The following is a 22,409-nucleotide window of genomic DNA, read 5'->3' on the forward strand; positions in this document are numbered from 1 at the left end:
ATGAAGGAACAGACTACACAATTTAATTGGATTATCCCCATTACTTAGTTCACTAGTTCTTGACTTCTACCTTATTAGAGAACAATTAAGGACGATTTTCAGGTACAAAGTAACATAACACTGACACGGTATCTTTGTCAAGGCACGGTATCTTTGTCACTATACCTACAAGTCCTCCAGTCCAGCAGAACAACTGCCTTTCTTTTGTATGGGCAAGCTCCTGTCTCACATACACAGGCACAAAATCAAAATAATAATTCCAAGAAGATTGCAATTTTATGTGGAATTTCTAGTGCTGCCTTTCAAATGAAGAAACAGGAACAAAGCAGGAGAAGAAAATATTCCCAAAATGAACAGCTGAGCTTATGTAGCACCCAAAATACTAAAGGTTGGGAAGTAGTTGCCTTTCATCACTGTCAAAAGCAGTAGACTAAAATATGCAGAGTAGGACTGATAACACAGGAAATAAATGAAAACATTTGCTGCATGTTAGTATAGAAGTTAAAAGAAACAAGGCAAAAACCTCTCTCAAAGGTCCCTGCTGGATTTAAAACAGAGCTCTTGAGCCAACTGTGATTTCAAAATATGCCACTATCATTTAAGAACACCGAACTTCTCTTCTTTAATAAACCTTACACCTGTTCACTAGTCCAGAGACCTAATTCCTAAAACCATACACAGCAAGTGCAAGACAAGGAACCAGAACTTCAATGAGGACTGCTAATGCACAGGAAAGCAACCAGATACTTATAATACAGTCTCAGGCATTATTTGTAATTCAGTACCTAACTTACAAATCAAAGAATAATAATGCTAAATGCTGCCATGATGTAATTCTGAGTGAACTAAAAGTCTTAGGTGTGTATAGCTCACAAAGCCTGGCATATTTTTAAGTTATATATTTAATTCTCTTTAATATTGAAAGCAATGAGAGACATTTTTGTCTACTACTCTATTGCAAAGATAAACACAGTAAATAATCTAGCAAAATTCATTTTTTTGTGCGGTGATGTGATGGATATCAATTTATAAGTTCACGCATTAAGTACAAGAATATGAATAAACCATGGCACAGATTTGGAATAAACACCACTGGTAACAAGTTTAGACCAGATTAAATTGAGAGACTTTCACCTGGTAAGTATTGTTTTCAAAATTTAATGTAGATACCAGTAAGGATATAGTAAAGACAGTAAAGCTTTCTAAAACCAAAGATAATTCTTTTAGCATGAGAAATGCCAGCAGGAAGAAAGGCTCCAGCTCTAGCAATTGTTTCAGAAAACTCAATTAACTTGTCCATTTTTAACAATATGTTACCAGTAGAAAGAAGTTTCATGCTATAAAAAATTTATCTGCTCATTAATATTACATACATTTCATATATGAATATGTATCACTAAAAATGCATTAAATAATAAGTACTGCATCAACATACCTTTTCAACATGTAAAATAACTTTTTGCAACCAGAATAATGCTTGGATTGCCAGGAAAGAAAGCTATGTGAATAAATGGAAAATACTCTTCCTGCCTTTTCAGAAAACTGTGTAGGCTGGGTTTGGGACTGGGGGCCTCCAGATGCCAAGGAATGTCTACCACATGCCCCATCCAAGCTGATGAAGAAAAGCTGTCCCTGTCCTGTTTTAGTGGAAGCAAACCCAACCAAGACAATGGTTTTTGTCTCAAAAAAAGCCACCCTCATGAAATGAGCATTCATCCTTTCCAAGACAACCTTCCACGAGGTCATCTTCTCAGCCTTCACCCTCTGATGATCTCATATTTAACCTGGCCTGACCTTCAGTTCTGCTGAGTCTCTGTGCCTTACTATGGTTACAAACCAGCAACATCAAGTTAAGCTTTAAGAAACTCAGAAATTATTCTGAAGATAAATAACTGAAAAGGCAAAACATGAAAATACCAAGAAATCCTACTTATAAGCTATGTTTCATTCTATGGAGACTTCCAGGGTAGCAGTAAGAAGAAAATCTACCAAAAAGCACTGAAGGCTCTATACCACATTCCCTCCCTGTAGGTACCACTACTACTTCTGGTCTTTGTCAATTCAAAAGCCAAAGTATTGTCTCAAGTTACAACTGCAACTAGGCATGGAGATGCTTAAAATTATTTCACAGTTTTAACATTTTGTAAAGCTGATTTCCACTAAGCATTCACTTACTCAGGTGCAAGAACAGTCAAGGTCCCCAGTTTCCCCCAGATTTTCCCTTCAGGCCAGTTTTATCCTTGGGTACCTATGCACAATAAAAAATAAAAAGAAAAACTTAATTTACATTACTCCTCATAAGTTCATCTCTTGATTATATCAACTTTCATGGCTCCAATTTAAAAACTCAGATCACCAGCTTTTCTCACAGGATTATTTCCCATCAATGTGATTAACCAGAAGCAAACTCAAAGCTATTTTCCCCATGTAAAAAACTGGGTCTTATTTGACCATTATATATATATATTTTTTTTTTTTCCTTTTTAGATTTACCATGACCCTCAATTAAAGTTTTTTCTGTAAGAAAAATCATGTAAATTCAACCTAATAGAAGGTGGGATTGCATGATTTAGGTATATTTCATCACTTGTTTTCAGGAGTACAAACAGAGCACACAGTTAAGCCTTTGTTAGCCACATATTTAAGCTACCTTAAAGCTGTTAACATGTGACAAGCAAATCCTACATATTCAATTACTGCTTTAAAAACTGAAAGAAGGTTCGTGTACAGGTGCACTGTCACTTTGTTAGGGAGCTCAAAAAATAGAGTTGTTCTTTCTCCTGGCACTAGTATGAATTAAAGATACATTTTCAAAAGGTGCCATTCAACCATATGGAATCAATTTTTGCAGACATATGGAGCTCCAATTAAATAAGTGTGGCTTTTGCTGACACAAAAGTCCACCTGCACATATTCAAATTTTCCAGAATTAGACCATCTAATTTAGAGCAGCTCATCTAACAGTAACAGAGTAGAAAAGTAATGTATTTGATATGACACAACCTCTGTAACCAGTCTCCTTAAATAGCAATTTCAGCCTTACTTTTGACCATGGTCAGGATATAATCAGATAAGATTGAATTAGCTCCCCTAAAATACAGCGCCAATTACATCAGATCAAAAGAAAATAATTTTTCTTCTTCTCTATCATGCAAGTAAATATATAATTAGAAAATCAGGCAAGGTACAATTTTTCAAAGAAGATTTCACCAGAAGTCAACGCAAATTAAAAAACTGACTGTAACTACGCTTCCTAGATTTTACAGGTTTTTTGTACATATTTTCCAAGAATAAAAGTATAGAAAAGCCTCCCTTTGAAAGAAAAAGAAGTCAACAGGCTATATACAAACATCAACATCCTACATAAGCCTGAAATCTTAATACAAGATAGGTATCCAATGATGTGGAAACTAACAAATTTTTAAGGTAAGCTCCTCAGAAGTTTTTGGTTTTTTTTAAGGATTTGCAGTAAACTGGGCACCCATGTTTAAGTCTAGTTTGACTGACTTTCTATTAGGTGACAATGCACAATTTTTTTTCCACAGACTCCAACCTCATTCAGTGAACATAGTAGCTAGAAAGGAGTAGTGAAAGTCTACCCAGTGGCTGCATTCCATATGGTCACAGCACAGCTCTACATATTGTCTGCTCCAGGTTATCCTGCCCTGTTCCACAACAGCACTCTGAGGACAGAAATGCCAGTTCTTGGACAGAGCTCCTCTTTGGTGTTGTCAGGTAACAAGAGACCACACTTCATCGAGAGGCATCATATGATCCCAGAGACAAGAAAGAAACTTCTGAATCAGGAGCATTACAAACTTCAGTGTTCAACCAGGTTCCTAAAACTAATTTTTCAGAGTATTTAGCTTTCTGTAATACCTTAAACTGGAGAAGCCATATCCATCTAGTTGCCTAATTAAGGTGACACACATCTTCCCTCACTAGTGCACTGCCCCATTCACTATCTGTCTTAGGGTTTCTACAAAAAATAATAGCATGTTTTCAGAGACTTGTCCTACTTTGCTGCAGTGGAACATACATATGTTCCACTTGGAAAGACCATACAATTCTGAGATCATAGAATTTAAAACTGTATCATAATGCAAATGCCCAGGGGAGGTCAGTTAACATATTTTAGACAATCTTAATTCTTCACCTTCCCAGCTTTGCAGCACTTGATCTTTGTAACTTTTTTACTCAAGGCAGCTTTCTGAGCTTGGTTTAATTTTTAAGACAGTAGCCCTTGGAACGGAGAAGCTCCATCTTGCTCAATACAGACACTCAGTGTCCCTCAAAACTTGGCCATTTCTCATCCAAGTTTTATTATTGCCAATCCTGTGGACACGTGCCACTGTCCCCATCCACTCTTGTCTTTAGGCTCAGTTTCCTATTTGTGATCCCAGTCCTGCCTCCCTGCCCCTTTTTCAGTGATTACTTCATTCTGAACAACTTCATTATACGATCTATTGCTCCCACCCAGCAACCAGAGTCCTGTTAGCTTCCAGCTCTCCTATACTAGCATTCCTTTTAATCTCTCAGCTTTCTGCACCCTTCACAGATCTGCTGGGTTTTCCATACCACTTTTCACCTTCAAATGTTTTTCCCACTTCTTTACTCCCCCACTCACTTCCCGTGCTTGGCTCTTGCCCTGGCAATTTCCAAATTTCTTCTCAACAACTAACTCCACGTGTTGTCCTGGTTTCTACACAGCTTTTGTGATTAGCATGCCATAGCCATGGCTGCTACTCTTTGTGCTGAACTCACGTCTAATGATGGGTGTTAAAGAGATCTGTACAAGGGCTAATGAGCAGGAACACTTAATTTCAGGATCCCAGAAGAACTGGGGCAGAAGAAAAGCCAAACCAGCAGTGCAGAAGTAGAATTTTAGGCCTTTAAATACCTCACTACAGACACCTATATATTTAGATGTCAAGGCAGCTGTATGAAGGCTTTGTGGACTGTAGCTACTTCTGTCTTGATGCTAGATTAACAACATCCACTCTTTTAAATTTAAAAACACAAAATTCTACAAGGAACCAAAATAAAGTTACTTAGAGTCTAAATCTCAACCTAAACTCAATCTACATCTCAGTTAACAGCAAATTACTAATACTTTTTTAAACCATTTTTTCTGAAGACAAAACAGCCCTTGATTCAGTCAAATATATTAAGTACTGTGGGGAAGGGAAGAAGGGTTTTTAATTAAATTGGCACTGTTTACCAAGGATAAGTGTTCTTATCTTTGTTCTACATATCTTTGTCTGATATGACACAACCTCTGTAACCAGTCTCCTTAAATAGCAATTTCAGCCTTACTTTTGACCATGGTCAGGATATAATCAGATTGTAGCATACTTTCATCTATTTTTGCCAGAAAGTACAAGCTAACCAAAGACATCTTCCTATCCTGTCTCAAACTTCTTTGCCTTTGGTGTGTTAGGTGGGTTAAGAGTGCTTAGGCTGAATTTAGGGTGATTTTATAAAATCACAGAATCACAGAATACCAGCTTGGAAGCGACCTCATGAATCATCTGGTCCAACCTTCCATGGCAAAAGCACAGTCCAGGTAAGCTTGCCCAGCACACTGTCCAGCCACATCATAAAACAGTCCAATCATGAGGAATCCACAACTTCCCTGGGGATATTATTCCAATGGCTGATTGTTCCCTCTACCCCTCATCTTCTCCATGGGACTCCTTGCAAAAAGGGAGTCTCCAACATCTTTGTAGCCTCCCTCCAAAGACTGGAACAGGGTGATAAGGTTTCCCCTAAGCCTTCTTTTCACAAGGCTGAACAAACTCCATTCTCTCAGCCTTTCCTCACATGGCAGGTTCCCGGACCTTTGATCATCTTTGCAGCCCTTCTCTGGACCCTCTCCAGCCTGTCCACACATTTTTGCACACCGGGGACCAAAACTGAACACAGCACTCCGGGTCTGGCCTGGCAAGCACTGAGTGGGACAATGACTTTTTTTCTGTTGATGATGCCCTTGTTGATGCAGCCCAGCATCCCACTGGCTTTCCTTGCCACAGCAGCACATCGTTCTTCCATACTGAACTTGCTGTCCACCAGAACGCCCACATCCCTTTCCACAGAGCTGTTTCTCAGGTGGGAAGAGCCCAGCCTGTGCTGCACTCCTGGACTACAGACAGATCCCTCCTATGCTACTACTGTATTACTGCTACTGTGGCCATTTAGTAAGAGCATACTTTACTTAATGAGTACAGATGAATGATTCGCCCAATATTGACTCTAAAAAGAAAAAATAACTCCCTGATTTAACTAAAAAAATCCAATAGAATAGTTACTTTTTTATATTCAAATAGCAAATTATTGAAAATATTTAGGTACCCTACAACAACACAACCTTTCAACAACCTTTTTGTGTGTCCAACATATAAAAATTAAGTATAAATGCAATATCACTAACGAACACAGTATTTACAAATAAATCACTCATTCCTCTGTTGAGCCACACTGAGTTAAGTACACTTTAATGCTGAAAGTGGTATCTAATTATCTTTATTTGATCCTAAATGCAACAGGGAAATAAAAATGTTCAAAATACTTGGATCTTGCTGATAAGCACTCAACATTGAAAGGTATGTGTTATGATAATGTAAGATGGTATTTATTCATATTTCTTCTGAAGAGGTCTCAAACAGTCACATGAATATATTTAATTCATACAACTTCTTGTTCTTCCACTTCTTGTATTTCCTGATGGTGTTGAGGGCAGAAAGAGATTTAGTTATCCTGACTCCCATCCCTAGGATTGCCTTATCCAGGAAATTCATCACTGTCACTTCCCATGGAGAAAGGAGGACAGTCAATACGAATCATGCTCTGGGAACTAGGCTTCAAAACCTAACTAATGCAATGACTACAACTCATGCAGAAGCCAATTATCACTTGTGATCCAAGGCATTTCTCAAAAGTTGGCACTCTGAGGTCTCCTATTAATCAGTATATTCACATGGGTTTGCTAGCTAGGATAACAGGAAATTAATAACATAGCTATTAGTAGTGGATTGATTCTGAATTGAATAAAAAACAAAAAAACCCAACACACATACACATGAAACCTCCCAAAATACAAAAAAACCCACTGGTAAACTGATCAAAAAGCCATAAAATGACTGTAAGTATTTGTCTCCTTTTATTTTAGGAAATCTTTCTACTCTGGTTTTTTTTCCGTTTTTTTTTTCCTTCCCCACAAGTTCCTGGAACCCCTTGTACCACAAGGTTTATATTCTAGTTTTCATCACCAGCAACATGAAAAAGACACTTACTTCACCCATACGTATGTCCTTGCCAGAAAGGTCAAGAGAATCATTTACAAATGAAGGTCCATCATTTTCCCCCCAAAATCACAAGTATGAAGACAAGAATCACCCCTTTCCCTGCTTTGTCACAATAAAAAGTGCCTGTGCCTCCCCAAAGCCTGCAAGATGGAAGGAAAATAATGATTCTTACCATCCAATGATTTCCTGACATGGGAAATTTACCAGAGTAATGGTGACAGAATCATACAATGAATTATTTTAAATCTTCTATGGAAGGATCTGGTGGGGAAGGTTTGGCAATAAAAAGCTTTTTGCTTAACAACCTTCATCCAAAAGAATTCCAGCTCATGTCAAAACATCTCTCTTACTAGAACAAGGGGATTTTAGCATCATCACTATAGTTGTTCTAGTCTGGCTGGTGCTAGTTAAGGTGGTCACACAGGTAAGTCCTAGGACATTCCAGCAAACAAGTGATCTGGGATTATAGTTTATACAGCCTAAAGCCAATAGAGTTAACAGTTCTTTGATTCTTGAGTTTCGCACTTCAGAGAGCTGAGGGAGAGAGGAGGTGCTGATACTTTCAGGAACCACTAATTACAGGAATTCACCATGAAGGGCATTGCTAGAAAGTAATAGAGATGTTTAAATATAAACAGTGCAGCTGCTGTCACACAATTGTCCATGAAAGGTTTCAGTGCATTTCTCCACCCAGACTGATGATATGTTAGGTGTTGAACAGGAAAGAAATTTATCACAGTATAAGCCCCTTCCACTAAAACATAATCCCTACTACATTTTTTTTGTGTTTGATTTCAAAGTAAATTATAAATCAGATCCATTTTAACAGTTTAATATAAATGTTACGGCCGGAACTTTTAGAAGATTTGTTATTACATTTAATAAGCCAAGTAAAAGTAAAGTCTTCTGTACTCAATTCATTTTTGAAACAGAATTCATCCTGAATGGGAGCTACTGCCTTTTTATGGTAAAAAAATAAAAGTGACATTCAACTGGCCTCAATTACAACATTCATGATCTACTCAAAGTTACCTGTCACCTTTTGAAATATGTGTAAAACCACATGGCAAGTTACTGGCAGAAACAGGAACTGTACTTAACTAGTACTCTTAACTAGTTCTCTTCCTTGAGAGTGGACCACTGCCTAACAAGGTATTTTACAAATATCCAGGTTTTCATTACAGCCATTCCCTATAACTTTTCTTTTTTTTTTTAAATGACAATAGTCACCTAAAGCATAAAGCCTTTTTCACAGTCAACTGAATGTTTGGTGGTATAATATGGCTTGAGCCTATCAATACCAGGAAGTTATATCTTACTGTTTAATCTGGCCCTCCAATTAAACACTTGAAAGAAACTTTCTTGTTAAATCCTGTCTGGAACAAAATCTAGAAAGCTGTAGCCCGTCCTTTATCAGCCACTTTTTCACTTACTAATTTAAGAACAACACTTTCTCCTATTGCACACTTACCAGGAAGCAGCTATGCCATGAATATGTTATACACACTATGCCCCTCTCAGGTTGCACAGCTTTCTGAAAAAATAAGATAACCTAAAGGAAGCACTTCTTTTTATCATCCTCTGCTTCCTGCCCACATTCTGGTTACTGAATTCAATACCAAAGGTAGAGCTTTTGAAAGAATTTCATATCTCATTTTGCTTCTGTAGTTCCCCCCCTGGGGGAGGAAGGTCTGACTGAGGTCACTGATGATATGCTGATTTCCCTGAAGTCTACTTTCTCACAGAAACACCAAAAATGCAAAGGCAGAGTGATAACCGAACTGCAAGACATCACTTACGGAGAGCAATTCTTCTGGGCTACAGGAGATGACAAATGACTGAGAAACTTCTCTGCACCAAACAGCAAAGTTTGAATAGCAGAAAGAATGCTACACCTCCTCTGGATCACCAACCCAGCATTTCACTGTGCCTCAGCACAGTTCAGAGACACGGGATGATTCTTTCAAGATGAACGTGCAACTGCAAGCAACTACACGATGAATGTTCAGTTCTGCAGTTTCCATTGTGTATCTGCTCCATGTGTCCTAAACCCCACAAAATGCTTCTCAATACCATACAAAAGGCAAAACAGCTATAGGAAAGGCTATAATTATACTACAGCTTTACTACTGGCTATTTTCTATGTCTTTTGCAATTGCTGCATGTTTTTAATAATTGCTAAGTAGCAACTTCTCCTAAATGATCACAGTTAAGTGGACTGTGTTTAACACAACAAAAAAGGAATATCTATTGTATGTTCTCTTTCCTGAGGGGACCCATTCATTCCTGACCCCAGATCTAGTAATTGGTTCCATGATGAATGTTAGAAGGTGGGGGCTAGAACAGGGGACAAGTAAAATTAAATTGTCATTAAAGGGTTTGGGAGAAGAGCAAAAAAGCATGCTTGTGTTATCCACTAGCAACCACTGGAAATACTGAAGCATATTGTTAGTGCCAAATAAATATAATCAAAACAAGCAGTTTCAGTCTCCCTTTAGACCCCTTGGAGACCGCTATACTTCAAATCCAAAGACTCATCTCATAACTTAACTTTCTACTGTCATTCCAGAATAAATCTCCTGTGCAGCTTATTAAACTGTCTTTGCACCTGCTCCAGTTTAAGTTCACCTTTCTGTTCACTGCAAAGGAAGATCATCGGACACAATATTCCAAATGAGGTTTCAGGAAGGCTTTACAAAATGCTATTAGCATTTCTCTCTCTCTCTACAAAAATGCCATGTCTAATGCATCGCAGAAGCACATTAGACTCTTTCACAGCAGCATCATACTGGTGGCTTAGAGCCATCTTAGTGGCATTATCACAACACTTTCCCTAATTCAGACTGCTACAACCATTAGAGTAATCTACACAACCTCCTACGACGTTAACAGATGTTCTTCTCATTTTAGATATTTGCATATTGAGATAAAGATTAGTGTGACCTGAGACGAGGCACTGAGGACTTGCAGAGCTGAATTAGCAACTGAGACTTTGAGATTATTAATACTAAATATACACCTCTGAACTCCAGCAGCAAGCAGATGAACTACACAGTGCACAGTAACAAATACTCCTGACACTCCACACCAAATGCCTGTGCCTGCACTCAAGTCATTTCTAAATGGATGGTTCTAGATGGCCACTTGTCTACCATGTAATTACATCAGCCTGCTGAGGAACCACACAGAAGATACCCAGAAAGGCCAAACCTCCACCCACTTTGTCTCCATGTCCTCAGCCAGCACTGAAAGTGCCTTTTTGTGGCAATTCCATCCAGACAAGTTGCTAGGTGCTAGGCCACCTTCTCTCATACACACTTGCTCTTAACTGCCAGAGCAAAAGCTGCTCAGTGATAACCACTTCTACAGAAGCTCACATCAACACTGATATATTCTCCCGGAAAATGTTTTCAGGATTCTGAGTTTATAGTTTGAACGTTCTTTTTGTTCAAAAACTTAGATCATACTGGAAGTGATATTCTTCTGGTTTCACAAGAAAAAGGCACAAAATATCTAAAAATGCAGGATCACAAATTCAAAGAATCATGATGGACAAAGGGGCTGACTGGTACCAAACAGCTTGGTGGTTCCTACACAAGTCAGTACATTGTAGCTACTCACATCATAGTGTTAGTTTCATTATTAAAATAGTCCTAACAAAAATCTGTCTTTGTGGAAAGTTTGCTCAAAACATGAACATTATTAGAACTAGACAAAACAAGAACTACTTTCCCTTAATGCTCAGGATCTCTTAATTGCCAAGAAATGCCATGAATGTTTTGCAGTTGCATTCCAAAAAGTACTTTTTCTACCAAGCAACTAGCAGAGCCAGAACTGTCCTGTGAGCTAAGGACATGGGAGTTTTTTTCTATAAATAAAGTAAGCATTCTTAGTCAAGCAGAACACTATCTTCTCAGAAAATAAATATCCTAGCTACACTGGAACTTGGTTTCTCTTTTTTACTCATTATCACATATATACCTTAACCTTTTCCTGTTTAGATCCAACTTCACAGATTAACCCACTACTGGTACTGGAAAAAGCTCACAAATAGCTAAGGCAGACAGGATAACTTCTGCTAATAGCCCATGGTATAGAATTCAATGTTGATAAAATGAAATACTGCAGCTGTGCAAAGCCTCGAGCACTACCTTAGAGAAATGGTAGACAACTCACTACATCCCTTCCACAGATAAGTATTTATCTTTTCAGAGCACTTTCATGCATCACTAAAGGAAGATATGGACCAGAAACAACTGAACTGGCATGACCCAGCACGTTACTGCTGGCCAGCTGAGCTGAGTCAGATACAGGAAGAGGTAGATACTCTTCACAGCTATCTCACTGCCCAGCAGTGGGATGGAAAACCTGTCCATGCTGGCTTAAGTGTAGGTCTTTTACTTTACAATGGAAGGGATGAAAATCCATCCTACAGCCAGTTCTCCCAAGGCTGATGATGACCCATCTCATACAAAGCTACAGTACCACTCAGCATTTTGTTAAACTGCAGTAGTGTAATTTGTCCCAGCTTGCAAAGATGGTTTTCTGTTCTCTGTGCTCATTAGCAAGATGGGAATGTATCAATTTGGCCCTTTGGTCTTTGATTATGGAAAACATTATGCTTCCCTGAAACTGCAGATAAATATCAGGCACAATTCTGGTTAGGTTCCTGGTCTGTGACACCTGGAATATAAAACACACATACTTTTGACTGAGTGCATGCTTGGCTTACACTGACAAAAAGTAAGGAACCTGAAAACCAGGACAACTATTTCCTGGTGTTTGCAGTTGGGATCTAAGTACATTATATTTTTATATCAAAATTTCAGTGTCCATACAACAGAAATGTACTTTTTACGTCTAATAGGGAATCTTCATGCAGAAAACTAGCAGAATATCCAGAAGAATTCAAAATTTACTTCTATTTGAATACAAATGTATGTACCTCTTATAAAGTCTCACCAGTAGAATCCACTCATATTCCTAGCTGGAAAATACATTTGTCAAGATATATTTGCAAATAAGGCATACGGTTTGCATGTATACAAACAGATACTGAAATCTTTATGTATACGCACAAAAAAGAAGCACTGCAGTTTGCAAGTAAAAATGAGCAGGCAGTGTTTCAAACTGACAACGTGATATGGTGTTATCAGGAAGAACAAGAATCACAGTGATTTACAGTAAATTACCCTTACTGGCCAGGGATGATACACGGTTATGAGACTAAATTAAGGAAGTGTGCACTGCTGCCTTACGGTGCTTGATCTTTTAATTAATGTCTCAAGAATACTGAATTGTCTGTATCTGAGCAGTGCTTTTGATGTTAGCATGAAAGAAAGAGGTTTTTCAAACCACAACACACTTGGACAAATTCTCATCAATACTTCCATTTCTAGTCACTAGGTCCCACTCGTTCCTTCTGACTAACCTTGCAACTTTACTTTTTAATTTTTATATTGAAACTATCAGAGCAAGAGAAAAATAAAGCATAAGCCCAACACAGAGCTTATGTCTACGTTAACAAGCCTAATGCTCTTCAAGTCCAGGGAATCTAATCTCCTAAACGTGTCATTATCTACAGCACACTCATTTCTAATACTGAAGAGTATCTTGCGATTAATGTATTTTGTGAACGCAGTGTGCATATGTATGTATGATATGGAAGTACACATCTGACACAGGATAAGGTCTCAGCATATGCACACATCAGGTGGAATAATAACCTGCAAACCAGAAACAATACAGTGTTGTTAATGGCCATAGAAAGGAAGAAAGAAACTACAGGATGAGCATTCAAAAATTTTATGAGTGGTATTTTACCAGGTTTGCTAAGGGCATGACTTCAGTAATGCTTTTGGCTTGAGTTTCCTAACTTTGATAAATTTACAGTAAACTTAAATTTATTCAGAAGATCAAAAGCAAAACACACAAGACCAAAATTACCTCCTTCAGTTTACTCGCTTGTATTTTACATCAAAGTAGCAGCATAGCAATTAAGATTTCCAAATACTACTCATTCCACAAAGAGACACTGAAGTTCTCCATACAGAGTAACCAGCTGGCCACTTAGACACTGAGCAGTGGACTATAAACCAGATCTCCCATTATTTTTAGGATATTCCTGACATCCTAGTGGAATTATTCAGTGTTATCAAGTAAATTAATCACAGAATGGGTAAGGTTGGAAGGGACCACTGGTAGGGACATCTGGTCCAACAGGATTGTGTCCAGATGGTTCTTGAATATCTCCTATGAGGGAGACTCCACAAGCTCTCTGGCCAACCCGTTTCAGTGTGCAGTCACTCGCACAGTAAAGAAGCTCTTTCTAATATTCAGGTGGAACTTCCTGCACCTCAGTTTCTGCCCATTGCCTCTTGTTCTACTGCTTGTCACCACAGAGCAGAGCCTGCCTCTGTCCTCTTGACACCCTCCCTGCAGATACAGATAGACATTGATGAGGTCCCCTGTCAATTGCTGCTCCTTGAGGCCGAATAGGCCCAACTCTCTCAGCCTTTCCTCATAAGAGAGATGCTCCAGTCCCTTAATCATTTTTGTTGCCCTCCATTGGACCTGCTCCAGGGGCTCCATGTCTCTCTTGTCCTGAGGATCCCAGAACTGGACACTGCACTCCTGATGTGGCCTCACCAGGGCTGAGCGGAGGGGCAGGATCACCTCCCTCGACCTTCTGGCAATGCTCTTCCTAATGCCCCCCAGGATCCCATTGGCCTTCTTGGCCACAGGGACACACTGATGGCTCATGGACAGCTTGTTGTCCACCAGGACCTCCAGGTCCTTCTCCACAGAGCTGCTTTCCAGCAGATCAGCCCCCACCCTGTACTGGTGCAGAGGGTTGTTCTTCCCCTCTGCAGTACCCTGCATTTGCCTTTGCTGAATTTCAGGCAGTTCTTCTCTGCCCATCTCTCCAGCCTGTCAAGGCCCTTCTGAAGGGCTGCACAGCACTTGGGGGTATTAGCCACTCCTCACAGCTTTGTGTTGTCACTGAACTTGCCGAGGAGGCATCTTCCCCTTCATCCAGGCATTGATGAGCAAGTTAAACAACACTGAACCTTGTGGGACACTGCTAATTACAGGGAGGCACCACTGGTTCCAGTTTATGGCAGATGACACTTGGCAAGGTTGCCCACATACAGAGTTTGAAACCAAACCAAGCTGAACCTCTACACCAAGCACTCAGTCTCTTAGAATCACATTGCTCTTAGAAACACTTGCTGAGTACAAGGAAATACGCTGGAAGTTCAGGGAATTCTCCACAGAGTACCGCATATTTAGCACACGAAGTTAGTTGTTGAGATACAAAGTTACAGCTTTGTTGAACGAGCTGTTGAAATATTTGCATTACTTAGAAACTGAGTAACTCCTAATATACATTGGATGGACCTAAATACCTGATACAGTTACTGAGCCAAATGGTGCTGAGTATTGAACCAGGCTACTGTCATTAAAAGCAAAAAGTATATGTGTGGAAGAAAAAACATTATTGCACTTCAATTTTATATTACTCCTGCCCGACCTACTGATGAAGAAATTTATTTTTTTTTTTTGTAAAAAGGTAATACCACAGGAATTTTAATCCATGTATATTTTATTTAATAGACTCCTATGGTGCATATCAGACTAAACTGCCTTGTCAAAGCCTCTGAAAATTGGTCTAGATACAAGAGGTGGAGTATTCTGCATAGTAATACTTCTGAGAAAGGCTTTTTAAAGAAACACTTTGGAGAAATCTTATTTTTTCTGATAAGGCACATGGGAGTGCTTTCACTGAAGCAATTCTTTATATAAAGATAAAAAATATTTTAAAGCTAATTGTCAGACACCTTCACACTTCTAAGAGCCAATGATTTCACACAAGGGTTTCTTACTACATGCAGTTGAACCACTGTTCACCTCAGCAATCTCCATGTCAGTGAAAATCCTTATCTGAGAAAATTTCATGCATGCTTTGGTGTTTGCAGGATTAGGTTTTTGGTTTGCAGCTACCTGACATATGAGTCAAATATCTATTAAAAAACAAAAACAAAAACAAAGAAAAAAAATGGCCAGGAAAGATTACATTATCTACTTAGAGCAATAGAAAAAGGATGCAAGATACTAATACTTACTTAAAGACCTCTATGCCTTCCTGATGACCAAGCATGCTAATGAAAGTTCACATCCCAATTATCCTAAATATCAATATAACAATAAAACTACCCATTTTATCTCAAAGAGCTATGACTCCATGCAATTAACAGTAAAACATTTCTTACAGGTATAAAGTTCACTGAAAATGTGGGTAAATAACTCAAGATACTTACCCACAGGAAGGATAAAAAAGGAGAGCCTTCAAATTTCCCTGAAACATCACCTGTACCAGTGACTAGCAGCCAAAGACTGCTCTGAGTCAATTCCACCCAATCCAATACTAAGTCACGGTCAGTGTACTGCAGTAGCAAAAGACAGTAAGAAAAGGAGTCAATGTATTGTTTTGGGGTACATCCTGTTGAGACTGGGAAAGGCAAATATGAGAGAGCAGAAAGACTCCACTCCGAATTACAGCAGGATACCCACTCATTTCAACGTACACAGAATACTGGAATTTTTGAAGGGAAATTTACTGAAGTAAAAGCAGTCACCAATGATATGATGGTTTTTCTATTTAAATTACTTCTTTCAAAACTTTTAAATATTTTAGAACACTACTTTTAATACTTTTTTTTCCCAGCTCTGGATGCTCATCTTTTAAGTTCCCTCCTTTCAAAGACAAAGGAAGTAAGGAAAGTTCTTAGAAAAAGGGTAAGACAGAAATTTAAATCAAAGGTCTAAGTAGTTTATCCTCTTAAGTTCAAGGAAATTAAATATTTTTTCTATCTTCAGCCATTTTATTCTTGGCAGCAAGTATTTTTGCATATTGTCAAAACAGCCCTTATCAAAATATTCACAATCTAACAGTCATGTTGACCCTGTGCAGTTTGAAGGAAAGAAGGGATGAGTTGACTTCTGTGCAACACAAGTCAAGACTCTTAACTATGCCTGCAAAAATCAAACCAAAGATGGGAAAGTATAACCAGTTTTGAACTAACAAGGCGATCTTCTTCACCTCAAAGAACGTGCTTTCATTGTGGTTAAGATCTTACTGGGCAAACAGAAATGGAGAATTCCCCATGATCTCTTATGCTCAGCTTTCTACATATTTTTGTCAGTATTGCATAAAGCCTTTGTCAGCTAAATCCCACTCCAGAGCTGCTGCAGAACTTCACTGACTTCAGGTCTCACCGTGGCTACCAGTTAAGGCGAACTCTCTTGCAATGAGCCACAGTTTATCCTCTGACCTACTCTGGCAGCAGGTGGTTGAGCCCTGCACAACACTGAATTAACTGCCATTCATTACCTAGCAGCTCTTCAGAACAACAGAAGTACAGCTCAGGAAAGTACCTGGAGAGAAAATGCAGATTCAGTCACAATGGTCATGAATTAAGAATCAAAAGTTTACCAAGAAAGACAACCTCACAGAAAAAGAAGTGATATTTTTAACATTATACATGAAATGAGCACTGCTTTACATATTTCAGTGACATTGTTGATCAAGACATGGTATGTGCTTATATGGAACCAGTTTAATCCCAAATGGAAAGGGAAATGGGAGGTACTTGTAAACATCATTAACACTACAGGCTGTAGCATAATCATTATAGACTTCATAAAAGCAATAGTGATTCTGACCAAAAGAGCTTTTATTTTCAGATCATGCCAAGTTAATAGCATATCTTTGTCTCACAGGAACATAAATATTGCATATGCATTCCTGTATTTAGCCATCTTACGCAGTAGAGGTTAAAAGAAGCAGGTAAATATTGTCTGTAAAAGAGTGATTTTCTCAACCTCAGCATAAAAGTAACCCAAAAGAAGCCTTAGCAGAGAAGGGGAGGAAATAAGCTTTCCTCTTTTAATAATTTAATCCTTTTTTTTTCTTTTCCTAGTACAAGCCTTGACGAAGCCAGTATAATACTATCCCATCACTCTAAGGGCAGGCTCTCAATTGTTTTGGAAATGAAGTATATGCCAAGGGTTCAGGGAATCTTGGAAACTGAAACACACATTGAGGTTTCTCCACCTATCTTCTCTAATTAGCAACTATCTATAGACCAACAGCACACAATTTGGGAACAGTGAGAGCCTACAGAATATATACATGGTTCCCTGAAGTGAAGGAGGGATACTGAAATGGTCAGCCCTGCAGGGCTGAAACAAAGTATGACCTTATCCCGAGTTCAAATAACATATAACAGACAGATTTTTCAGGCAAAGTAGGCAGCTGGAAACTATTCTACCTGCAAGGTGACCCTGCTAAAGTCCAGGAACACTCACCTTTAACAAACTGACAAGGTAGCCTTCTCCTACTCCAGCATTCTCCAGGAGTGGGGATGGAAATACATGGAAGCCAGAGCAGAGAGCCCCGGTGGTACCAATCTTTCACTACACAGCCCTGTCTAAGAAACATATCCTATATCTATAAATTAAAGCAAACCTTAGGCCACCATGAGTTACAATTTTAAAGACACTGCACAAGAGGAGTTTGCTGCCTAGAGTTCTGACTATCCACATAGTACGTCTGCTACTCCAGCTAGGTATGCCTCAGTGGCAGGACAATGCCTTACATCAATCACACTCATTTTACAATAATTGAAAGAACGACACTTATTATGAACTACAACTAATTTGAAAAATCTGTATTCAAACGAGTGAAGTTTACATTAAAAATAAAGGTAATAAAACCACATTTCTTTTTAGAAAGCCAACAAGTGAAAAAGTAGCATGTCCCCCAATTTTAATTTTCAGTTTCACTACATGACACTGGGAAGTCCTGATTTAGTTGTAAAAATGCTGCTGTCAGATCTGGGTTTAGTAACTGATGGAAGCTTGCTTGCGTACAGAGAGCAACTATCTTAGGTCCCTCAGTGGACCAAAAATAATTTTTTGTTTATTTGCTTCTTTGAACTTTGCCAATTTTCCATTTGCTAATGCTGGCCCAGCACGGGGATGTTTTATTCTGGAGTGACATTCTGGTTCCTACATCACAAGTAGCTCCCCTTTGGACCAACAACCGAGAGGAGGGACTGCAGCAGCTCAGCAGCAACTGCTGTGCCCAGGCGTGCCAGAAACCACGATCTCCCTACAGCTCCAGAGGGAGAGGTTACATTAAGCATTCCCATATTTCTGTGAGCAAGCAGCAGAATGTGACTATCCATATGTCATAATGGTGGGGGCCAACTGCACTCATGAAAGCTCCAGCACTTTCACCAGGGTGTCCCCGCTGTGGAAATTAAGGTGAAAGAGCTGGTGCCTGTGAAATTCCCATCTAATACAGGTCAGGAGGAATATGAACCCAGCTACTACCTCACAGCTTGGAAGCACTCCTGGGTGCACTGCATCATTGCAGGAATTTCCTTTATAGGAAATGCTTAACTGCTCTATTTACTCATAGTTTCACTCCTGTTTTCTCCCTAAATACACTTCCTTTTTTTGGTCTAGCTTCCTAATCACATCCTTTAGTCCATCACTTTGGTTTCCTGTTTCTTGCCTACAGGTGCAATTACTCCTGATCACTGTTTTTAGCTTCCATCAAAGGCACAAATTTCAAGTAGGCATCACTGAACATTTGATTTGCTGAAGAAACAGTCCTTTTCAGTCACTGAAAGTCCTGTCAGATGCAATCACATAATATATTTACCTTCCAAAAATGATCAGTTGCATCATTACTGATGATAAGAAGCCAAAGTCTGCAATGGGGTGGGGAGGCGGGGGAGTTTTTTAGAAGAGAAAACTCAGCACACTTGTTTTTAAGGTACTCATCTAGAGATGACTGAAAACGCATTGTGTCCAGGGGCATCTGATACTAGGTCAATTAGCTCTCTGCACTGTCTCCATTTCAGTGTCTCATTGTCAGCAGCAATAAGATTTTCATCAGAGAAAAATATTGAGAAAAGTCAAGAAACAGAGCAGAGACTGTCAGAGAATTCTTTATGAATGAAAGCTGCTCACGAGTAAAGTTATAAGGTATTCAGATGCCAGGACAGGAGGAGAAAAGACACACACATACTGTGAACACTTTTCAGTTAGAAACACCAATTAAAATAATTTCATAAATGCAAATGGATCTATACCATAAACTCTTAAAAGCAAATATGACTAGCAAAACCCTAATCCAATTCTCAGCAGTAACAAAATATATGTATATGCTGCACGTTTTCAATGCATCAGACACAAACCAGAATTTTATAGCCCACCGAATAACAAAAGCCAGGTATCAGCCACGTAGTTGAAAATGGAAGATAAACAGAGGCTTAACACACATGGATTTGAATTTGCCTAGAAAAGTACTTCCCTTGCTTTATCACAACTGTTTGAGAAGTGATAAATATTTAAATATCATTAGCAAAAAGCCATTATTTAACTGACAGTTATGAAGTCATACTCTGAATGTAAAGTCATTGAGACAACGTAATTCTATCCTGGCATGGCAAATGCTTAGTTAACTAGTGAACACAGAACAACAGCAGAACACTTCACACTTGGCAAAGTTTGAAATAATATTATTCTGCTTCAGTAAGAATCTATAAGTAAAAAATGAGATATTTAACAAGCTATGCAGGATTTATTACCTTTGAAATGTTACTCTAATTTGCAAGATATAATCAGGTTTCCAAGGAACAATGCTAAAATATAATAAAGGATCCAAATCTCATTCCTTAGCAACTCCTTCCATTTAATCATAAAAACAAGATAAATGCAGTTTGCCAAAAATGAAAAGATGGACGAGGCAGATAGGAAACAAATCAGTTAAGTACAGGCATCAGAAACTACAGTATGAGATGGCATACAAATCCTGTGGTTGACAGAGATAAATCTGTCAGATAAATTCAGAAGAATTAGAACTGACACTAAAACTAAGGTTTGAGCAGAAGCTAGTACCAGTGCACAACAGGAAGAACGAAGCAGAGACGTTTCAGACTTGTCTCTGCTTTGAAAATCCCCTAGCTTTACCGATTTTTGTCATCGCTTCATCGTAATTTCTACAATAACATATTTCAGAAAATATGATGTTCCTATAAACTGGGATCTTGAGAACTAACAGTATTTGCATTGTCTGATGGTGCATTCTGAAAAGTAACACTACTGTTGTGCTCCTGAGAAATATCACACACAGCAAGTTCAAAGGAGACCTTACATAACATTCAATAAGCAAATGCATAACTTGCTGTGAACACAAACTTAATTTCTGGCAAGGGATGATACAGTCTCCCTGCACCTCAAAATAAGCTACCTCTGCCTTATCAAGTAAGGGTAATATTTTATGTGTCAGAAGTACTATGCAAATCAGAAGTAATACAGAAATTAATTGTTAATGAAAGTATTTGTGAGCCTGTTGCACCTTTTTTTTCCTTTTTGGGAGAGCAACAAGGTCAAAAGAATCTAGGACAGCTGCTGCTGCCAGGGGTTGCCAAAAAGGTGTTTTTGCATTGTCTGAAGACCATGGCAATGAACATCCTCCAGGCACCCCTTTTCCCACTGGGCCTACACAGGCAGTAGCTCACCTCAGCCAGTCCTCCCTGCCTCTCACACATGCAGTGTAAATAACTGTTCCTCCATGACTCAGAGAGCAAGAGTGCAAAAAGTGAAAGAACAAGGAAGTTACCAACAAATTACTGAAATTCAAGGTGGTTTTTCTTGTAATATGCTTAACCATCACAAGGATTAGAAGGCAGTGGCTATCACATTTACTACCTCATATTGTCACCCTATAATGCCTGAGATAAAACCAGTTTCTGTCAATACAGCCTGATGATAAAGGGAGATGAAGGGAATTTAAGAAAGGCTCATTAACAACTATTTGACAAAAGGGGAAAACCATCAAGGCATGCAAAAAAGAGTGAAAACCTGAATGTTTATGTTGATATATCTGATGTAATTACAAATGAAGATTATACATTCAGCATTTTCTACCTCCTCCTAAACACCATGGTTTTGTTACAAGCAATGAGGTATTACAAGCTCAGCACTCCAGCACACCAGAGGGACTAATTAGGACAGCACTATGTAGTCCATGAGCTTTGCCAGACCAAAACAAGCACCACTGTATTGGACAGTTTCTTCAACTACTCTTCAAGTGGAAGACTCATTTATGAGTTTCTTTGCACAAAACTGATTTCAGTATGATCAGGTGATGTAAAGCAGCACTAAGTGTAAGTATTATTTATCATATATTTAAAAGGCCAAAATCTACAATAGAATTAGCAGATCTACTGAAATGTCAATGTGTCACATAAAGAGTTAATGCACTCCTACTCAACTACCCCAATTTACTATTTGAAACAACAGTCTTCTGATTATTGCAATATTTATTTCTGTCTCAGAAGAGAGAAAAAAAAAATCATGTGCCAATTTTTTTATGTGGTGAGATTCCTCCCCATACCAGAGATAATCTTTAATTCAGTTTGACATACTGTTTTCATTACAACATGCTTGCTTCCAGCATAATCATAACAGGTCAGGATTAATTTAAACCTTTTTCTCAGCTGAAGGCCTAGCTTTTCTTTAAGTGATGTCATGACCTTCTCCAAATAAATTAACCTGTCCAGTACAGATGCTGACATTTCATATCAAGAAAGAGAACCACACTGTAAATAAAGAGCTACAGAAATACACGTCAGCAGTGACTTGGCAAAGGTTTAAGACTGATGCAAGTATTTCTGGTATCAAAAACAGAAGAAAGCTGCAGGTGTGAAAAATGCTTCTGTGAAGAGGAAATAGGGCAGGCTGACACCTTAACACTTAGCCAAATACTGTATTTGATGAGAATGCAGAAAACCAGTTAAAATCTTTGAAGCTACTACATTTTAAAAAGCAAAGCAGAAAGAGAATACAGAAGGAAAACAGTTTCTTAAAGAGTTTGGTCTAGGGTGCTTTTATATATTTATGTGTGTGTTCATGCATGTACATGTGTACATGCATTTGTGTGTGTACAGAAAACATCTCTGACCAATCACTTAAAACAGTTTGCAGCAAAAATAAAGTACCTTGCATTCTCTCCAATTCATACTT

The 22,409-nt window shown here is 38.6% G+C and overlaps 1 protein-coding gene across 2 annotated transcripts in view; it reads right to left on the minus strand.

The window, feature by feature from the left end:
- The window catches only part of TBL1X (transducin beta like 1 X-linked), a 193,084-nt gene that overhangs the window by 135,734 nt on the left and 34,941 nt on the right, over positions 1-22,409 (minus strand). The window contains exon 2 of one of the 2 annotated variants that reach the window (XM_069003841.1): positions 2,176-2,248. The exons of the other annotated variant lie outside the window; for it this stretch is intronic. The gene's annotated coding sequence lies outside the window, so the exon portion shown is untranslated. The remainder of the gene's footprint in view (positions 1-2,175; positions 2,249-22,409) is intronic. 2 annotated transcript variants of the gene reach the window in all.

This window comes from Aphelocoma coerulescens, chromosome 1 (assembly GCF_041296385.1).
Source record: "Aphelocoma coerulescens isolate FSJ_1873_10779 chromosome 1, UR_Acoe_1.0, whole genome shotgun sequence".
Lineage (NCBI taxonomy): Eukaryota > Metazoa > Chordata > Aves > Passeriformes > Corvidae > Aphelocoma > Aphelocoma coerulescens.